At 46.8% G+C, this 16,247-nt stretch overlaps 1 pseudogene; it reads right to left on the bottom strand.

The window, feature by feature from the left end:
- Positions 1-9,730: 9,730 nt before the first annotated feature.
- Positions 9,731-15,133, bottom strand: LOC120684868 (annotated as a pseudogene).
- Between the last annotated feature and the right edge of the window lie 1,114 nt (positions 15,134-16,247).

Genomic DNA, 16,247 nt, shown 5'->3' with positions numbered 1-16,247 from the left:
ATAAGGTTGTTGAATTCAAATTTTGTTTGAATTCAAATAGATTTGTTTTGCTTGGAAATAGAATAGAAATAGGAAGGGACCCAGCCCAAAAACCCAACAAACCAGCCCGAGCCCACTCCCTTTCTGTCTTCCCGCGTCCGGCCCAGTGCACCTTCGTCCAGGCCCGTTTCCCTCCACGCCGGCCCAGCCCTTCTCCCTTTCACCCCGGCAGCTCAGCCCAACTCGTGCACAGCCCAGGTCCTTTCCCCAGCCGGCCCGCTTCTTTCCCCCAAGACCCAGCCCAGCACTCACTCGTTCAGCGCCCTCTCTCTCTCTGACGGCAAGGCCCCACCCGTCAGCGCCCCTTCTTCCACCTTCCTTCTTTCTTCCTCGCGCCAGCTCCCTCTGCTCCTCTCCCACCGCGCTCCCTCGCTGTCCCGTGGCCCTGCTCCGCCCCGCGCGCGTGCCCGAGGCCCACCGGCCAGCCACACTGCTCCCCTTCCCTTTAGAAGCTTCGCCCAGAGCTGGGCCGAAGCCGTTGCGCGATCCGTCTCTCACGCGCACGGATCGCAGCCGCAATCACCGCAATGCCCGTGCGGTGCGCGCTTCCCCAAGATCCCCGGTGCCCTTTAATTGGCACCACTGCAACCTCCCCCGCACGCTACCCTCCTCCACAGCCGCCACTGAGCCCTAGGGCGACGCCGCCCCATCGCTCTGCATTGCTCCGCCCGGCGCAGAGCAACCTCAACGCCGTGCCGAGCCGCGGCGCTGCCGCTGCGCCGCTTCACCACCTCCCCGCCTTCACCGAGCACCGCAGGAGCTCCGCCGGGCTGCCAGGAGACTCCCTGACCTCGCTGCTCTCGGCTCCGACTTCTGCTTCGACCCGTCCGCGAGCACATCGCCGCCCTCGCCGCCGGACGTCGTCGTCGCTCCCCCGGCACGTCGTCCTTGCTCGATTCGGGCCTAGGTGAGCCCCACCTCGACCTGTCTTTCCTTTTGCACCCGACGTCTTGGCCCGTGTATCACCCCAGAGGCCGGGCACCGCCCGCCGGCGGATTCCCGATGCCCAGAGTCGCCGCCGCCGTCGCGAGCGCAGCTCCGAGCACCCCCGCTCCCCGCGATTGGCACGGGTGGATTAAGCGTGCCGTGATGAGCCTCCCTAGCCCTTCTCCCGCTCGAGTTAGCCCCGGGAGGAACGAGTTTGGCCTCCTCCGGCGAACCCGCCGCCGCGGAACCCAACTCCGGCGTTGAGCGCCGCCGCCCAGCACCCCAAACCTCCCTGGCCGTCCGATCCGAGACACGCGGCCCAGATTAGACCTAGGACCGAGCCGCCCTGAGCCATCGGATTGAGATCCAACGATCCCGATCTAAAGATACCGGTTCGCCTTGCACATTTTGCTAAAGAGCCCCTCTGCTTTCCTGAAATTAACCCGCGATCCATCTGTATACAAAACTAATTACAGCTAGGTCCCGGTTTTTACCCAAAACTCCCTGACCTTCCTAGATTTAGCGCCCGCAGTCCAGAGCCTTTGGTTTTGCACGTTAGCCCCTGCATCTAGCCGTTAATTATGTTTTAGTCCTCAGTTTAGCCCAGAAACCCCCCTGGAACTCTAGTTTTCTTACAAATAAGCCCCTAGATCTTGTTTTTAGCCTAGATTATGCATTTTAGCTCCGTTTTAAGCGTTCTTTATATCCACGCGATCGTTGTAACGCGTAGAATAGGTTTAGACTAGTTTAGTGTGCTATTTTTATGTATTGATGTATTGTTTCTTAGTTTTTGTTAGTATTTGCGTGTATGCTTATTGTTGTGTATTGTTTTGGCCATGTGTTCGTGAGTAGACGCTGATCCATCTGAGGAGCCCCAGTATCAGTACCAGGAGCAGCCATCTTCCGAGCACTTTGAGCAGCAGCAGGAGCAGTACGAGGAAGGCAAGTATAACATGAACAACCTATCACTTTTAAATACAATTTCATACTGCATTTTAATACTGTATGCCTATAAGGACTTTCCTAGCCACTTTATATCCTTTATATATATCCTTTGGGTTGCGTTCTGGTTAGTTGTGCTAGGTGCTGCGCTATAACACATAATGGTCCTTTTAATTAATTTGATTAATGGTATATGCAACTTAATTCTGAGAGTTGCCCTCTGTGTGGCTTGAGTGGCTCACGTCTCGTTAAAAATTGGTTTTGTTAGAAACATGGTTTAGGGGGCCAGCACGATGCTTACTGCTTGGTTGGCCACTCTCCATAAGGACCGGTTCATAGAGCGACAACCTGGGACAACAGCGCTACCATAAGACTGGAATGGGACAGTCTTGGCTTACTAATTAGGCCATTTTGGTTCGGGAGTAACTTACCGACGGGGCATGGGGGGTGGTGAGCTTCAATGGTGGCCAGGCTACGAGGCTTGGTCTGCGTACCCCTCGAGGTGGTTACCATCATTGCGGAGCCTGATTCCTTAGCGGTTACACCTTACCAACGTGTCCTTTGTAACGGCCTCGTAGTGAGTTTGCTAGTCATCTCACCTAAGGAAGTGTGATGAACAACTAGCGTAGCTCACGACTTGTGGGTAAAGATGTGCAACCTCTGCAGAGTGTAAAACTGGTATACTAGCCGTGCTCACGGTCATGAGCGGCCCAGATCCTCCTTTTGATTAGTGGGGTTATCTCCTTCCGACGAGGGAGGTGCCTCTCGCGGTTACCTTGGTGGTTTCGATTTGGTTCTCAGTAGTAACATGATTAATTCTGATTAATTACTATGTAACTGGGTTTATGGTAATTCATCAACTTGTAGTAAATAGCTTTAATAAAATTTTGCCAAGACTTAAAAGCTAATGCAGTCAGTCAGCCAACCTAGAGCCTCATAGTTTGTGTTATACTTGTTGAGTACAAGTTGTGTACTCACTCTTGCCTCTTCTCTACTTTTCCTCTTGGATACTCTGCTGCTGCTCAGTTCCTGCTGACGCGAGGGAGTTCGCTCAGCGCTACCAGGACTACGAGGACTTCTAGGCGTTCGTCTCCCAGTCGACGTCCCTGTGGCGCCCTGCTCAGCTTCGGAGAGTTTTTATCGTATTTGTACTTCGCTTCCTCTGTATCAGACATTCGTACTCGCTTTATTATATCTTTTTACATGATATGTGCTGTGATATACTGTTCATTCTGTTGTATATACGTGTGACTTGATCCTGGCACGTATATGACTGCTCGGTTTATGTCCTTTTATAAACCGGGTGTTACACATCCATAATACCTCCGACCTGGATTATCATCACTCCACGAAAACCACCGTGGTGCCTTTCTGTTGCACACACACCACGGTGGGCTCATAAGCAAGAGGGCCTTTTCTGTAGGGCACCGGAGGTCGCAACCTCAGAAGCCCACGGGCACCACGACTGCCTGCACTTATCCTGGAACCTTGCGAGCTCGACACTGCCATGCCTGCAACAGAAATAAGGAGGCATAACGACTCCGTGAGTTTTCAAAGCTACCGTAACAAAAGGCATCCAATTATCATCTCATTGTATCTGCAGCAGAGATACTTTTGATTCTTGAATATATGACTAATGTCATTCTGAAACTGAAAAGCTAATTCAAACCACATATGGTCAGCAGAACCATCAAGCCTACACTACCAAAAACAGGTCTTGCTTGAGTAAGCTGAAGCTATCAGAACAAAACAAGTACTTTTCAATTACAAAATAGATGTATTGCCATGCCGTTGTCAGAAAGCTTGCTCTCTTGCTCTCGGAAACAAGCTAGGTACATTGGTTAACAGGTTTCAAAAGTTCAACATAAGATACTCAGTAACAAGCTAAGTACGGTTAACAGGTGAAAAAACTTAAATGTCTTCACAGTGAAGCAGAGTAGTAGCAGTACAACTTAATTTTCTGAACTAATGTGGCAATGAATCTGAACATTCGGTGTGATCTTCTAAGCATCTTTGAAGAAGCAACAAATTCAGGATTGGTGTTTCAACTTCCAAGCGACTCATTCATGGGATGAAACCGACAGGTTACAAGAATCCTGCTCCACACAAATCAATGCGAGGGGATGGCAAACTCACAGGAATTGGCGCTTCCAGCCTCTGGGGATGATCGCGGCTGCTCGGGCGACGACCGTCGACGCGGGACGGGCGGGGAGGGGTTAGGCAGTATCGAATCGGCGGCAATGGGCCAGAGGAGGGGCCAGTCCAGTCGGGCGGTGACGAGTGCCGCAGATCAAATCGCCTGTTGGGCGTCGGCGACTGGCGCCGAGGATCGAATCGGCGGCGACGTGCGAGGGGAGCGACGACGGTGAGGCAGGACAGGCAGGGAGGGGTGAGGCAGGATCGAATCTTTGGCGACGGGCCAGGGGAGGGGCCACAATAGTCGGGCAGTGACGGGTGCCGCAGATCAAATCGCCTGTTGGGCATCGGCGACTGGCGCCGAGGATCGAATCGGCAGCGACGGGCGAGGGGAGGTCACTGCCGGAGTCGATGAGGAAGAGCGTGCGCGTGGACGGGTCGCTGACGTCGATGACCGCGAAAGAGAGCCCAGAGAGAACGGGGGAGCGGAGGCGATCGTCGGCGGCGGTGGCGCTGCACGCCACAGATCCAACTGATCAGTCAGGAAACCCTAAGAATGAACATCCTTTTCTTTTTTGTTTAAACAAATATTCATCTCACTACATTAAAATCAGGAATTTACCATTTTAACCTTGATTAAAAAAAGAACTACAAAAAAGCAATTGCCATGGAATTCCAAACCCTCTAAACTTTGGAGGTATTGGGAAGTGTTGGGAGGCGTTACGGTACCTATAGGCCCACCGACCATAAACACAACTAATACCTCCCGACGCTTCCTCATTGACGCCTCCCAACGCCTAACCTCAATTGAGCCCATAAATCATAGGCACATGAAATACTTCCCAATGCCTCTCCAAGCATCATAAAAAACTTCATATGTTTTACGTGTCTTTGCTATGCTTTGTGGTCGATGAGGACCAACAACAACAAATGAGCACTTATCTCATGTTTTTTTAACGTCTTCCACAGTTTCAGAAAAGTATCAACAAATGAACACTATGTCTTCCACAGTTCCGAAAAAGTAACACTAACGTCTTCCACAGTTCCAGAAAAGTAACAACCACTACTACACAGTTCCAGAAAAGTAACAACCACTACTACAGAACATGTCTTTGTTCCAGGCCATTTGTCCCGGCCCCCTTTTTGTCCCGGTTGGTGGCTCCAACCGGGACAAAAGCCCGCGCGGACCTTTAGTCCCGGGTGGAGTTACCAGCCGGGACTAAAGGTACCATTTAGTCCCGGTTCGACACTCCACCCGGGACAAAATGGTTCACGGGGACACCTTTCATCTTATTTTACTGTAGCTCCCCACCCTCTCTCTCATCCTTATCACTTTCTCTTCTTCGACATTTTTCCTCTAGCAAAACTTCCTTAGCTTCCCTCTGATCCCTTCCTCACCTTCCCTCAAATCCCTTCCTCACCTTCCTCCCTCTCCGGCGCAGGCAGAGTCCGGTAAGCCTCCGTTGCCAGCGGGTCCGGCGAGCCTCGGGCGCGGGGTGGCGAGCTGCGGTCCGGCGCCGGCGGGGACGGGTGGACCAGCGAGCCACCGATGCCGCGCGCGGCCAGGCGCAGGCTGCGCGGCTGGGGCCGGCAAGATATGCCCCCGCGCACAGCTCGGCGTAGGCAGGGGCCGGCGACCCACCGCCAGGCTGGCGCGTGCGGCGAGCCCAGGTCAAGCTGGCGGCCTGGCGGGGACGGGCACGAGTGTGTCCCGGCGAGGCGCTGCTGCCGCTCGCGGCCATGAGCAGGGGTGCGGTGACTCCCGCTGCCATGAGCTGATTTGCTTTTGATTTTTTTTCCCGATTGTGAATGTCTCTGTGAATTGAATCAATAAATTTCAGATCTTGTATTTTGTTACTTGTGTGATGGTCATGAGATAAGCATGTTACTTGTATGATGTGTTATGAATTAGATATTGATTTTGACTTTTTGAGATTGCAAATTTGGTTAATTTTTTGGATTTGAAGAAGCTAGCTGACAAACATGGGAGCTAGCAACCTAATTTTTTTTGTTCGTGAAAATGGCATTGATCCCGGGTCAATAGCTGCCGGGACAAAAGTGGTACATGCATTTGTCCCAGATGGTCAATCCTGGATGAAAAAACGGGACTAAAGGGTGTTGACGACCGGGACAAAAAGCCTATTCTCCAGTAGTGAACAAATGAACACTATGTAAGTGGTACCTAGATGTAGGTAGAAAAAAGTTACGGAAAATATAGGGCCATTACCAAAATATGTGGTGTCGGTACCAAAATATGTGTGGCCAGTACTGGGATTAATTTTTTTAATACAAATATTAGATCAACGGTTAGCAATGATCAACAAAAAATAATACTGGATGAACGTGTTGTATGATCTCCTACAGGATGTATAATACTGCATTTCTCGGTTATAAATAACGCATGATCACGTCTGAACAGCGTAAACATTAATGACTATGCAACGATGAAAAGAATTGGTGCTCATAACCAAGAGTGGGAGGGGGTAAATTAGGCAGCTTAAAATCTTAACTGGGTCTCCAACTAAATTGCGCAAAACTTAAATTAAACTAGATCATGCTATTTAGACATGCAACTAAGGTCCGGTTAGTGTTTCAACCAACCCAATAAGAGTTTTGCAATCTACAGATAATTCTAGCAAGATACTAATGTAAGTAAAGGTACATAAGTTGCAAGTATAAAATGCGGAAATATAAATGAGTAGGTTAGAGACATGCAAACTCAGCACGATAATTTTATCCCATCCACCGGTCACCTTGATGCTGTCTTCACTATGGAGTTTATCCATCAAGGAAGGAGTCTCCTTGTCCTCTGAACAAGGTTGTCATTGCAGCTCCACACCAAACAAGAGGGTCGACGACTTGTCTGTGAACCCCTAAGGGTCTGGCACACTAAGATTAATTACAGTGGTTTACTCCAGAACAAAACACAAGGCAGCTACACATTTCTCTCTCACTCTCCCTTGGCCTAACCGAGCACTTACACTCATAAGCACGTGCTAAAGCCTTTTGATCTGATCACTTAGCACTATGGTTGCTTGGATGTCCTCTGCAATGTATATGAGCTTCCCCTGGACTCTAGAACTCTCTAGAATGGGCGAGTAGAGGGGGTATAAATAGCCAAACAACTCCAAGGAGTCGTTGCTCCAACAGCCTAGTAGCAGATGAACCTGACTGGGTAGTTATAATTATGGGTTCATCTGTTACCCCCTTTTCATCCATATAGCCGTTGACCCCTCTCTCCCGAAAATCTTCATTTGTTTGCATCATTGCACCTATGCTTATTCTGATGCTTCATACGACGTTCGTAGGTTTATTCGGCGCTGAAGAGTTTCTTCCAAAAATCTTGGGGGTTTTTTTGCATTATGCCCAAGTTAAATGGTGATTTTACCCTCATTTTTGCAGCTATGCGAATTTGTTCCTCCTTTTTAAAAATGAAGGTAGTGTTTACCCCTATTCCATAAAGATCAATTAATGGTGTTAAAATTGCGATACAAAGACTAGTCTGCCTATGCGGATTTTCTCTTACTATTATGTGAACTTTGTGATTTTACCATTTTTTAAAAATAAGAGCTGGAAAATATTTTGACAGGTCTACAAGGAATTTTTTCAAGCAAATTCAAACAAAATTTTTATAATTTACAACCATGAGCTTAATTTGATAAATTTTTCAAAATTTTATCAGCAACATGACACAATGTGCATTGAAGTTCAAGTACACATGACTTTATCATACCAACACCACGAAGCCCCTATCTCTCCCCTAGCCACCAGATATCCTCCACGGCTCCGCCGGCATCCCAATGGCCTTGCCTCGCCGCCCCACGCCCACCACCATCACTGGGTCGGTCATCCACCACCTAAAAGCTCCCTCTAGATCTGACCAGGCGTGGGATTCCCTGACAAGCCCCAAACCCAAAAAAATAAAGATCCAATATAGTGGCAAAGCGAATTATGTTGACAACACAGTGTCGAACAAGCGAAGGATGCTGAAGGTATGAGCAGCAGCGTTCGGAACATAATTCGCTTTGCCACCATATTTCACGGGTGCACATTACCGTGTGGGACGGGAATCCTTTTTATCACTCCCAATGTTAGAAAAATCAGATTTGGAGCTTCAGATGTTTGTTCTATTCCTTTTGGCCATTCCAAAATCGTCGGTTCATTTTGTTTTTTCAAGCTTCTGTCACATAACACACTTGTTCAGGTGCCTCCTATTTGTCGCCTTCTGCGACTTGCGCCGGTTCCATCACACAAGGCTGGCCGGCCATCCTTTGCCCGAGCTCCTCGTCCTCCACCCCGACCAGAGGCTCTCGCCGCCACTCCATCCACCCACCACCTACCACCTCCTTCGACCTCCTCTTCCCAACCTTCTCCTCTAGAGCTGCCGGCCATCGGAAGCCCGCAACCTAGAAACCCTAACCTGCCAACCTCAAACACCACCCCCGCCGCCGGCGACCAACGCCCCCCACCCTACCACCTCCCCTCGATGGCTGCTCCCCCTCCCCGTCCCCTAGCCGACGGCAGCGGTGGTGGCGGAGATCAATAGATTTCACCCTTGTTCGGGGCCAAAATAGTGACTATGGTGCAGGAGTTTTAACAATAGAATCAAGGAGGAAAATACACTTGTTCAGAGCCACAATGTCAGGCCCTCCAAAAAACGGATTTTAAAAACCAAATAATCTTCGGAATAGAGAAATTTCAAATCAAGGTACCTTAGCTAGTGATTGACATCAATTGTCTATACCCGTGCAACTAGAGTTGTCATGTTATTTTCCATACCAGTTGACCACAATTTACATAATAATTCTAAAATCTTCCTCGAGCCACCATCGATATCGGAAAGGAATCGGTGCTCGTAGCCTAAGAGGAGGAGAGGGTCAATTAGGCAAACTTAAACTATGGTTCAAACTAGTTTACACAAAACATCATGCTATCTAGATGTGCAACTGTGGTTCAACTAGTGTCAAACTCTCAACCCAAAATAAGTTTTGCAACCTATAGCCAATTCTAGCAAGATACTACACTAAGAATGTAAAGACACACAAGTTGCAAGTAGGAGATTTAGAAACATAATGAGGGGGGTGAGAGAAAGCGAACTCTTGATGCAAGTGTTTATCCATGGTATCATTAGGCACTAAATCACCCCTAGTCCATGTTGTTGAAGCAGTCACCGGGAGTATTGCTTTCCGGTCACCAAGTCTCTTTCTAGGACAACCTTGACTTGCCATAAAAGCTTGGTCACTATGGCTCACGCCAAGTTTTTCTGTCACCTTGATGCTGCTTTCCACTAAGAAGCTTCTCCATGAAAGAAGACAGCAACACCTTGCTCTATCACTCTCTCCGGCGCTAGCTTAGCACTCACCAGTTGAAATAGAACTGGAATATAATGGCCCCTGGACATGTTCTCTGTCCACCCCTGATTTTGCCCTTTCTTCTCAAAGGAATGGTATTGAAAGTTGAAATCGATAAACCAACAAAAGAATGATCGACTTTCTCAAAAAAGAAAAAAAAGAGGAGAGGAAACGACAAACAAGAGAATATCTGGAACGATAGAGTAGAATGATCAGTCTTTTGCAGTCTTTCACAAAAGAGCCATTCTACTTCTAAGTTCTCATCCATGGCTCGCATTGTTGTGGCGCTGTGCTCGATAGATGGTGGCAATGATGGCAATGGCGTAATCGCCTAGCTAGGAGTGCCGCTCAGAGGATACCCGGAGGAGCTCCTCTTCCGAGTAATCGGAGCCGAGGCCCTCAAGCTCCACAGTGTTGTAGGCACACGGAGATGCCTCATGGCGCCACTACATCTTGAGGCTGTTGCTCATGACGGAGGGCTTGCTCCTGCGCATGCCGTTGGAGTGGCGGCCCTTCAGCACCAGTATGGGGGAGTTCCCGGCAGCGACGGTGAGCCGAGCTCGCTGAGCGAGACTCCCATACGCGCTCGACGGGGAAGTTGAGCACCACGGCGGCGCCGCGCGTGGCGTAGGCGGCGTGGTCGTAGGCGAGCGTGACGGCTTCGGGGGTGTCGAAGGTGCCGAGCCACACGCGGGTGCCCCGGTGCGTGGAGTCCCGGATCTCAGCGGCGAACTTGCCCCACGGCCGCTTGAGCACGATGATGAAAGCCTCCGGCCGCCGCCGCCACTCCTCAGCCGTCGACGAGGACTCCTTCCACCGCAATTCGTCGCCAATGGTCGTTCCCACCTCCGACCGAAGAAGCCGGGGACGAGGAAGAGAACAAGTCGGAGCACTCGTTGTCGGCCTCCATCTGGAGGAGGAGAGCTTTGAGCTGCATGTACATCTTGTTTGAAATATGTGTTTAAAGATACAAGATTTTAATTTGAGGCAAAATATAAATAGCAACGCTACTGCTATCTCAAACAAAATTGAAAACCGATAGACTAAATCGAACTGAAATATACTCATGTTAAATTCAATTACTTTTACCGATTAGCGCTCTGTCCTCGTGAAGAGATGATGCGGTGCAGATCGTAGCAGTGCAGAACATAGTCAATCGGCCTCGAGCGGTCGCGCAGATGCGTTGTCCAGAAACCTTATTGTTGTCCCTCGTGCAGGCTTCACGATGGCAAAGGTTCGGAGATACCGCTCACCCTCCTCCTCAATGCACGCTAAGGGAAGGGCCGGTGAGATCCAGCAGCTCGATGATACAATACAGCGAGAGGTGTAAAAACAGGAGAGAAATTGAGAGAGAGCCAATCCTGAATGCTTCCAGTTAACTTTTATAGGCACGGCTGGTCTTAAGGAGCTGTTATGTCTTTGATGACACACATAAAAGATATTAAAACTCATTGAGGATGATAATGACGATTTACTGGGTATTATGGCATTAACCGGGCATGATTAGCACCTAATCAGTGCACAACGGTTCAAATGTGAGAGACACAAGTGGCAAAATATGTGCTGAATTACAGCCACATGACCGCATGTCGCAAGTCACAAGTCACGCAAATATACATTCGAAAAGACACGGATACACGCGTGTGTCATTGGTATGTGTTTAGCAAAGCCTTACACACTCCATCTCTTTGCTGCTCGATGAAAAGTGCTCCAATATTTAAGTTGGTGTACAATTGCTTGTACTAGCAATGTGGGACAATACCAATCAGCCACATGTTGCTTTGGAATTCTCTAGAATGAGCCAAATTCCAACAATTCCCCACCAATTCCAAAGTAAGAAATGAAGGAAAAGGATCACTGTGTTGTAGCATTGTTAATATACCAGTCTTTCGGTATGAGTGAACTTGAACTAATACCTAGAATAATAAGATTCAACTTTCCACAACTGAAGAATGGACTAGGCGTTGAATTCTCAGTGATATGTGGGCAGATTTCACCTGAAATCACAATTGATACTAGGCTGCCAAAACAACCTCACCTAATCGCAGCGTTAATGGTCTACTCCCATATCTTTTAGTGAGTTTTCAATGAGAGCGCCCTGTCTCAAGAACTGTGACCTACAGTTAAGACTCACGTAGGTGTTCCCCTTCAAGAATATCATGCTGGCTAATATCTTTTCAATGGGAAACATTAAGGCTTTATGCCATCCTTCCAAGCAGTAAAGAGTACTATAGTTGTCATTTGGACACGGGTACATTTTTATTTGTTTTAATATACTCTTTGAGTTCAATCATCAACTTGTTCTTCCTATTTCCTACTTTACGGGATCTCCGATCACATAGGGTAAGTTACCATTGTGGTGTAACATACTCAAATGGGCCTCATACCCATGTCCTTAGACATCACATAAATCACATTCCGTGATAATCCCTTTGTGAAAGGGTCTGCCAGATTATTTTCAGTTTTTACATAACTCACAACTATTACTCCGGAGTTTCTCATTTTTCTGACAGTTTTAAGCCTCCACTTATTATGATTGTTGGACTTGGAATTATCCTTTGTATTTATAACCTGAGCTAACATTGATTGGTTATCGCAATACATTAGGATGGGTAGTACCGTCTTCTCAAGCAAAGACAAGTCCATAAGCAGCTCTCTAAGCCATTCAACCTCATTAGTTGCAGTCTCTAGTGCTAAAAGTTCTGCTTCAGTCGTTGATTTTGTCAAGACTGTTTGTTTGCAGGACCTCCACGCAACTGCAGCACTCGTTACAGTGAATATATAGGGACTAGTAGCTTTGATCTCGTCCACATCTGAGATCCAATTGGAATCACTATACCCCTCTAACACAGGTGGGTATCCCTTCTAGTGAATTCCACAATCTGAAGTACCTCTCAGATGACGACAAACTCGCTCGAGTGCTTTCCAATGATCATCTCCTGGGTTTGATGTGAATCGGCTCAGTTTATTCACAGCATAGGAGATGTCTGGTCTGGTCGCACCAACTAAATACATAAGGGATCCAATTATTTGAGAATATCTCAATTGATCTTTTTGTCCTTCGAATTTTCAAAGTTTCACACTTGCGTTGTAGGGAGTTGGAGCGATCTTACAATCTGCAAAGCCAAAGTGGCTAAGGACCTTTTCTGTATAATGGAGTTGAGTCAATGTAATCCCATTCTTATTTTTAATCAAATTAATATTCAGAATTGCATCTGCTGGACCTATGTCTTTCATATCAAAACACCGAGATAGGAAAGACTTGATTTCATCAATCACAGTAGTGCTGGTCCCAAATATAAGTATGTCATCGACATACAAGCACATTATAACACCTTCACCCCCATCATAACGATAGTACACACACTTATCTGCCTCGTTTAAGCTAAATCCTACAGATGTTAAAGTGGTGTCGAATTTTTTGTGCCACTGTTTAGGTGCTTGCATTAGGCCATATAAGGATTTTATTAATCTGCACACTTTGTTCTCCTCTCCAGCAACAACAAAGCCATCCGGTTGCTCCATATATATTTCTTCCTCCAACTCTCCATAAAGGAAAGCTGTTTTTACATCCATTTGATGGACATGTAAACCATAGGAAGCTCCTAACGCAAGCAGTACTCTAATTATTGCAATCCAATCTACTGGATAGTAAGTATCAAAGAAATCCTCTCCTTCCCTTTATGTATAACCCTTGGCGACAGTTTTGCCTTGTACTTTTCAATAGTACCATCAGGCTCATTTTCTTTTTAAAGATCCACTTACATCCAACTGGTTTGCACCCGCTTGGACAATCACTGATCTACCAAGTCCCAATGGACATGATGGAGTCCATCTCACTACGGACTGCTTCTTTCCAATACTCTGCATCAGATGACGCATAAGCCTCTGTAAGTATTTTTGCACCCGCTTGGACAATCAGTGATCTACCAAGTCCCAATGGACATGATGGAGTCCATCTCACTACAGACTGCTTCTTTCCAATACTCTGCATCAGATGACGCATAAGCCTCTGTAAGTATTTTTGGCACATCATCCACAAGATAAACAATAATGTCGTCACCAAAGGATTTTGCAACCCTTTGTCTCTTACTTCTGCGTGGAGGATCATCGACTTTATCATTATCTTCGTCGGAAGTAACCGTTTTGCTTAGGTTCAGGAGGAGCAATTGTTTCAGATTGAGTGTAAATCTGAGTTTCACTATTGCTTGTTATTCTCATGGGATAAATATCCCAAAGAATGAAGCATCACGCGATCCATGATTGTGTAAATGCTCACATCAGGAGAACCTGATTTCACAACGAAAAACCTATAAGCCGCGATGTTTTGTGAGTAACCCAAAAACACACAATCAACTGTCTTTGGTCCAAACTTTCTCTTTTTGGGCGTCGGTATATTGACTTTTGCCAAACAACCCCATGTGCGCAGAAAAATGACATTAGGCTTGCACCCTTTTCATCCCTCATAAGGAGTGATGTCTTTGTTCTTTAGATTAAGGATAAAATTTGCTGTCAAAATAGCTTCCCCCCACCATTCATAGGACATACCGGAACTCTCTAACATGGCATTTAGCAAGTCTGCAATTGTCCGATTTTTCCTCTTAGCCACCCCATTTGATTGAGGTGAATATGGTGGTGTGACCTCATGGATTATACCATGTTCAGCACAGAATTGAGAGAACTCATTGGAGATGTATTCTCCTCCACGATCATCACGTAAATGCTTAATCTTTCTCTCAATTTGGTTCTCAACCTCAGCCTTAAAGACTTTAAAGTAGTGAAATGCTTCATCTTTTGTTTTCAGCAAGTAAACATAGCAGTAACATGTAGCATCATCTATTAAGGTCATGAAATATCTCTTGCCTCCTCTAGTTAACAGTTCATTCATCTTGCATAGATCTGAGTGAATAAGATCTAATGGTGCCAAGTTTTTCTTTTCCACTAAACCCTTGAAAAGGTTTTCGAGGTTGTTTTGCTTGTACACATGAATGACACTTTGATCCTTTGACTACTTCCAATTTTGGAATAAACTCTAATCTGGGCATTCTAGCAATGGTGTCAAAATTGATATGACAAAAATGAGAGTGCCACACAATGGACTCAAAAAATTTATTCATGGATGCAATATTCAGATGGAAATTTGGCTCAACAGTATTTAAGAGGAACAAGCGTCCGCTATCATAGCCTTTACCAACAAAGTTTCCGAATTTAGATATTACAACTTTATTGGACTCAAACACTAACTTATAACCATCTCGACATAACAAGGACCCGCTAATTAGGTTCTTGTTTATTGACGAAGCATGCTGCACATTCTTCAAGCGGACAGTCTTCCCTGAACTCGGCTTCAGTTCGACCGTACCAACACCAAAAACAGGTGCAATAGATCCGTTTCCCATGAAGACGGAGGAAGTTCGCTCTCTCTGGTAAGAAGTAAACAACGATATGTCAGAGCATACATGTATATTTGCACTAGTATCAACCCACCAATCTGTGGATTGAAGTACCAAAAATACAACTAAATAATTACCATACTGAGATCCACCGGCCTCATCGCTGTTACCTATGGTGACGTTGACCTTCTTGTTAGGCTTGCCATCATCTCGGTCCTTGCGGTAGCGGTAATTCTTCGCAAGATGCCCTTCTTTGCCACACACATAACATGCTCTGACCTTACCATTCTTCTCAGATTTCTTCTTGAAGTTAGAGGTTTTCTTAGGCTTTCCACCATAGATCATCTTACCCTTCACCTTACCCTTGTGGGGGGGGGGGGCTTGTTCACTATGATGTTTGTGATTGCACCTTGAGCAGATGTTCCTAGAACATCCTTTGCCCTTGCCTTCTCTTCCACGTCGAGAGCTATAATCAGATCCTCAGTGGAGATATCCTCTCTTTTGTGTTTCAGGGTTGTGGCAAAATCCCTCCAAGATGTAGGGAGTTTGGCAATAATGCCCGCTGCCACAAACCTGTCTGGTAAAGGACAGCCCAAACTTGCAATCTCGCCATCCAGTAGCTGCATCTCATGTGCCTGTGCAACTATCAACTTTGTAGTATCAATGCTGTAGTCATAGAACTGCTCATAGGTATAGAGTAAGTGACCACCCTCTGAGACTACATATTTGCGCTCAAGTGCATCTCACAACTCTGTGGGGTTAGTGCAATCCATGTATAGATCGTAGAGCTAATCTCACAAAAGGGATAAGATACATATGAGCGTTGTACCATTATCACCCGCAAATGCCGAGGTCTGCTCAACCGTGAATGACATCATTGGGTGGATCACCCACCACAGTCCCATAGGCATGAGCCAAAATTTGACTCTAGTCTGCCATCTACGGTAGTTACCACTGGCAAACCTCTCAGGTTTAATTGCATCCGAAGGACCGGCCATTGCTGAATTACAATAAACACATACATAAGGTTTCTGGATTGTTTGAAATATGCACCAGATTTCAATTTCAGGTAAAATATAAATAGCAACACTACTGCTATCTCAAACAGAATTGAAAACTGATAGAGTAAATCGAGCTGAAACATACTCATGTTAAATTCAATTACTCTTATCGATCAGCACTCCGTCCTTGTAAAGAGACGATGTAGTGCAGATCATAGCAGTGCAAAATGTAGTCGATCGGCCTCGAGGGGTCGTGCAGATGCGCTGCCTAGAAACCTTATTGCCGCCCCTCGTGTAGGCTTCACGACGGCAAGGGTTCGGAGATACCGCTCACCCTCCTCCTCAGTGCACGCTAAGGGAAGGACCGTCAAGATCCAGCAGCTCGATGACACAGCTCAGCAAGAGGTGTAAAAACGGGAGAGAAATTGAGAGACAGCCAATCCTGAATGCTTCCAGTT

Source organism: Panicum virgatum, chromosome 8N (genome assembly GCF_016808335.1).
Source record: "Panicum virgatum strain AP13 chromosome 8N, P.virgatum_v5, whole genome shotgun sequence".
NCBI lineage: Eukaryota > Viridiplantae > Streptophyta > Magnoliopsida > Poales > Poaceae > Panicum > Panicum virgatum.
This window is presented reverse-complemented; position numbering and strand designations above follow the sequence as displayed.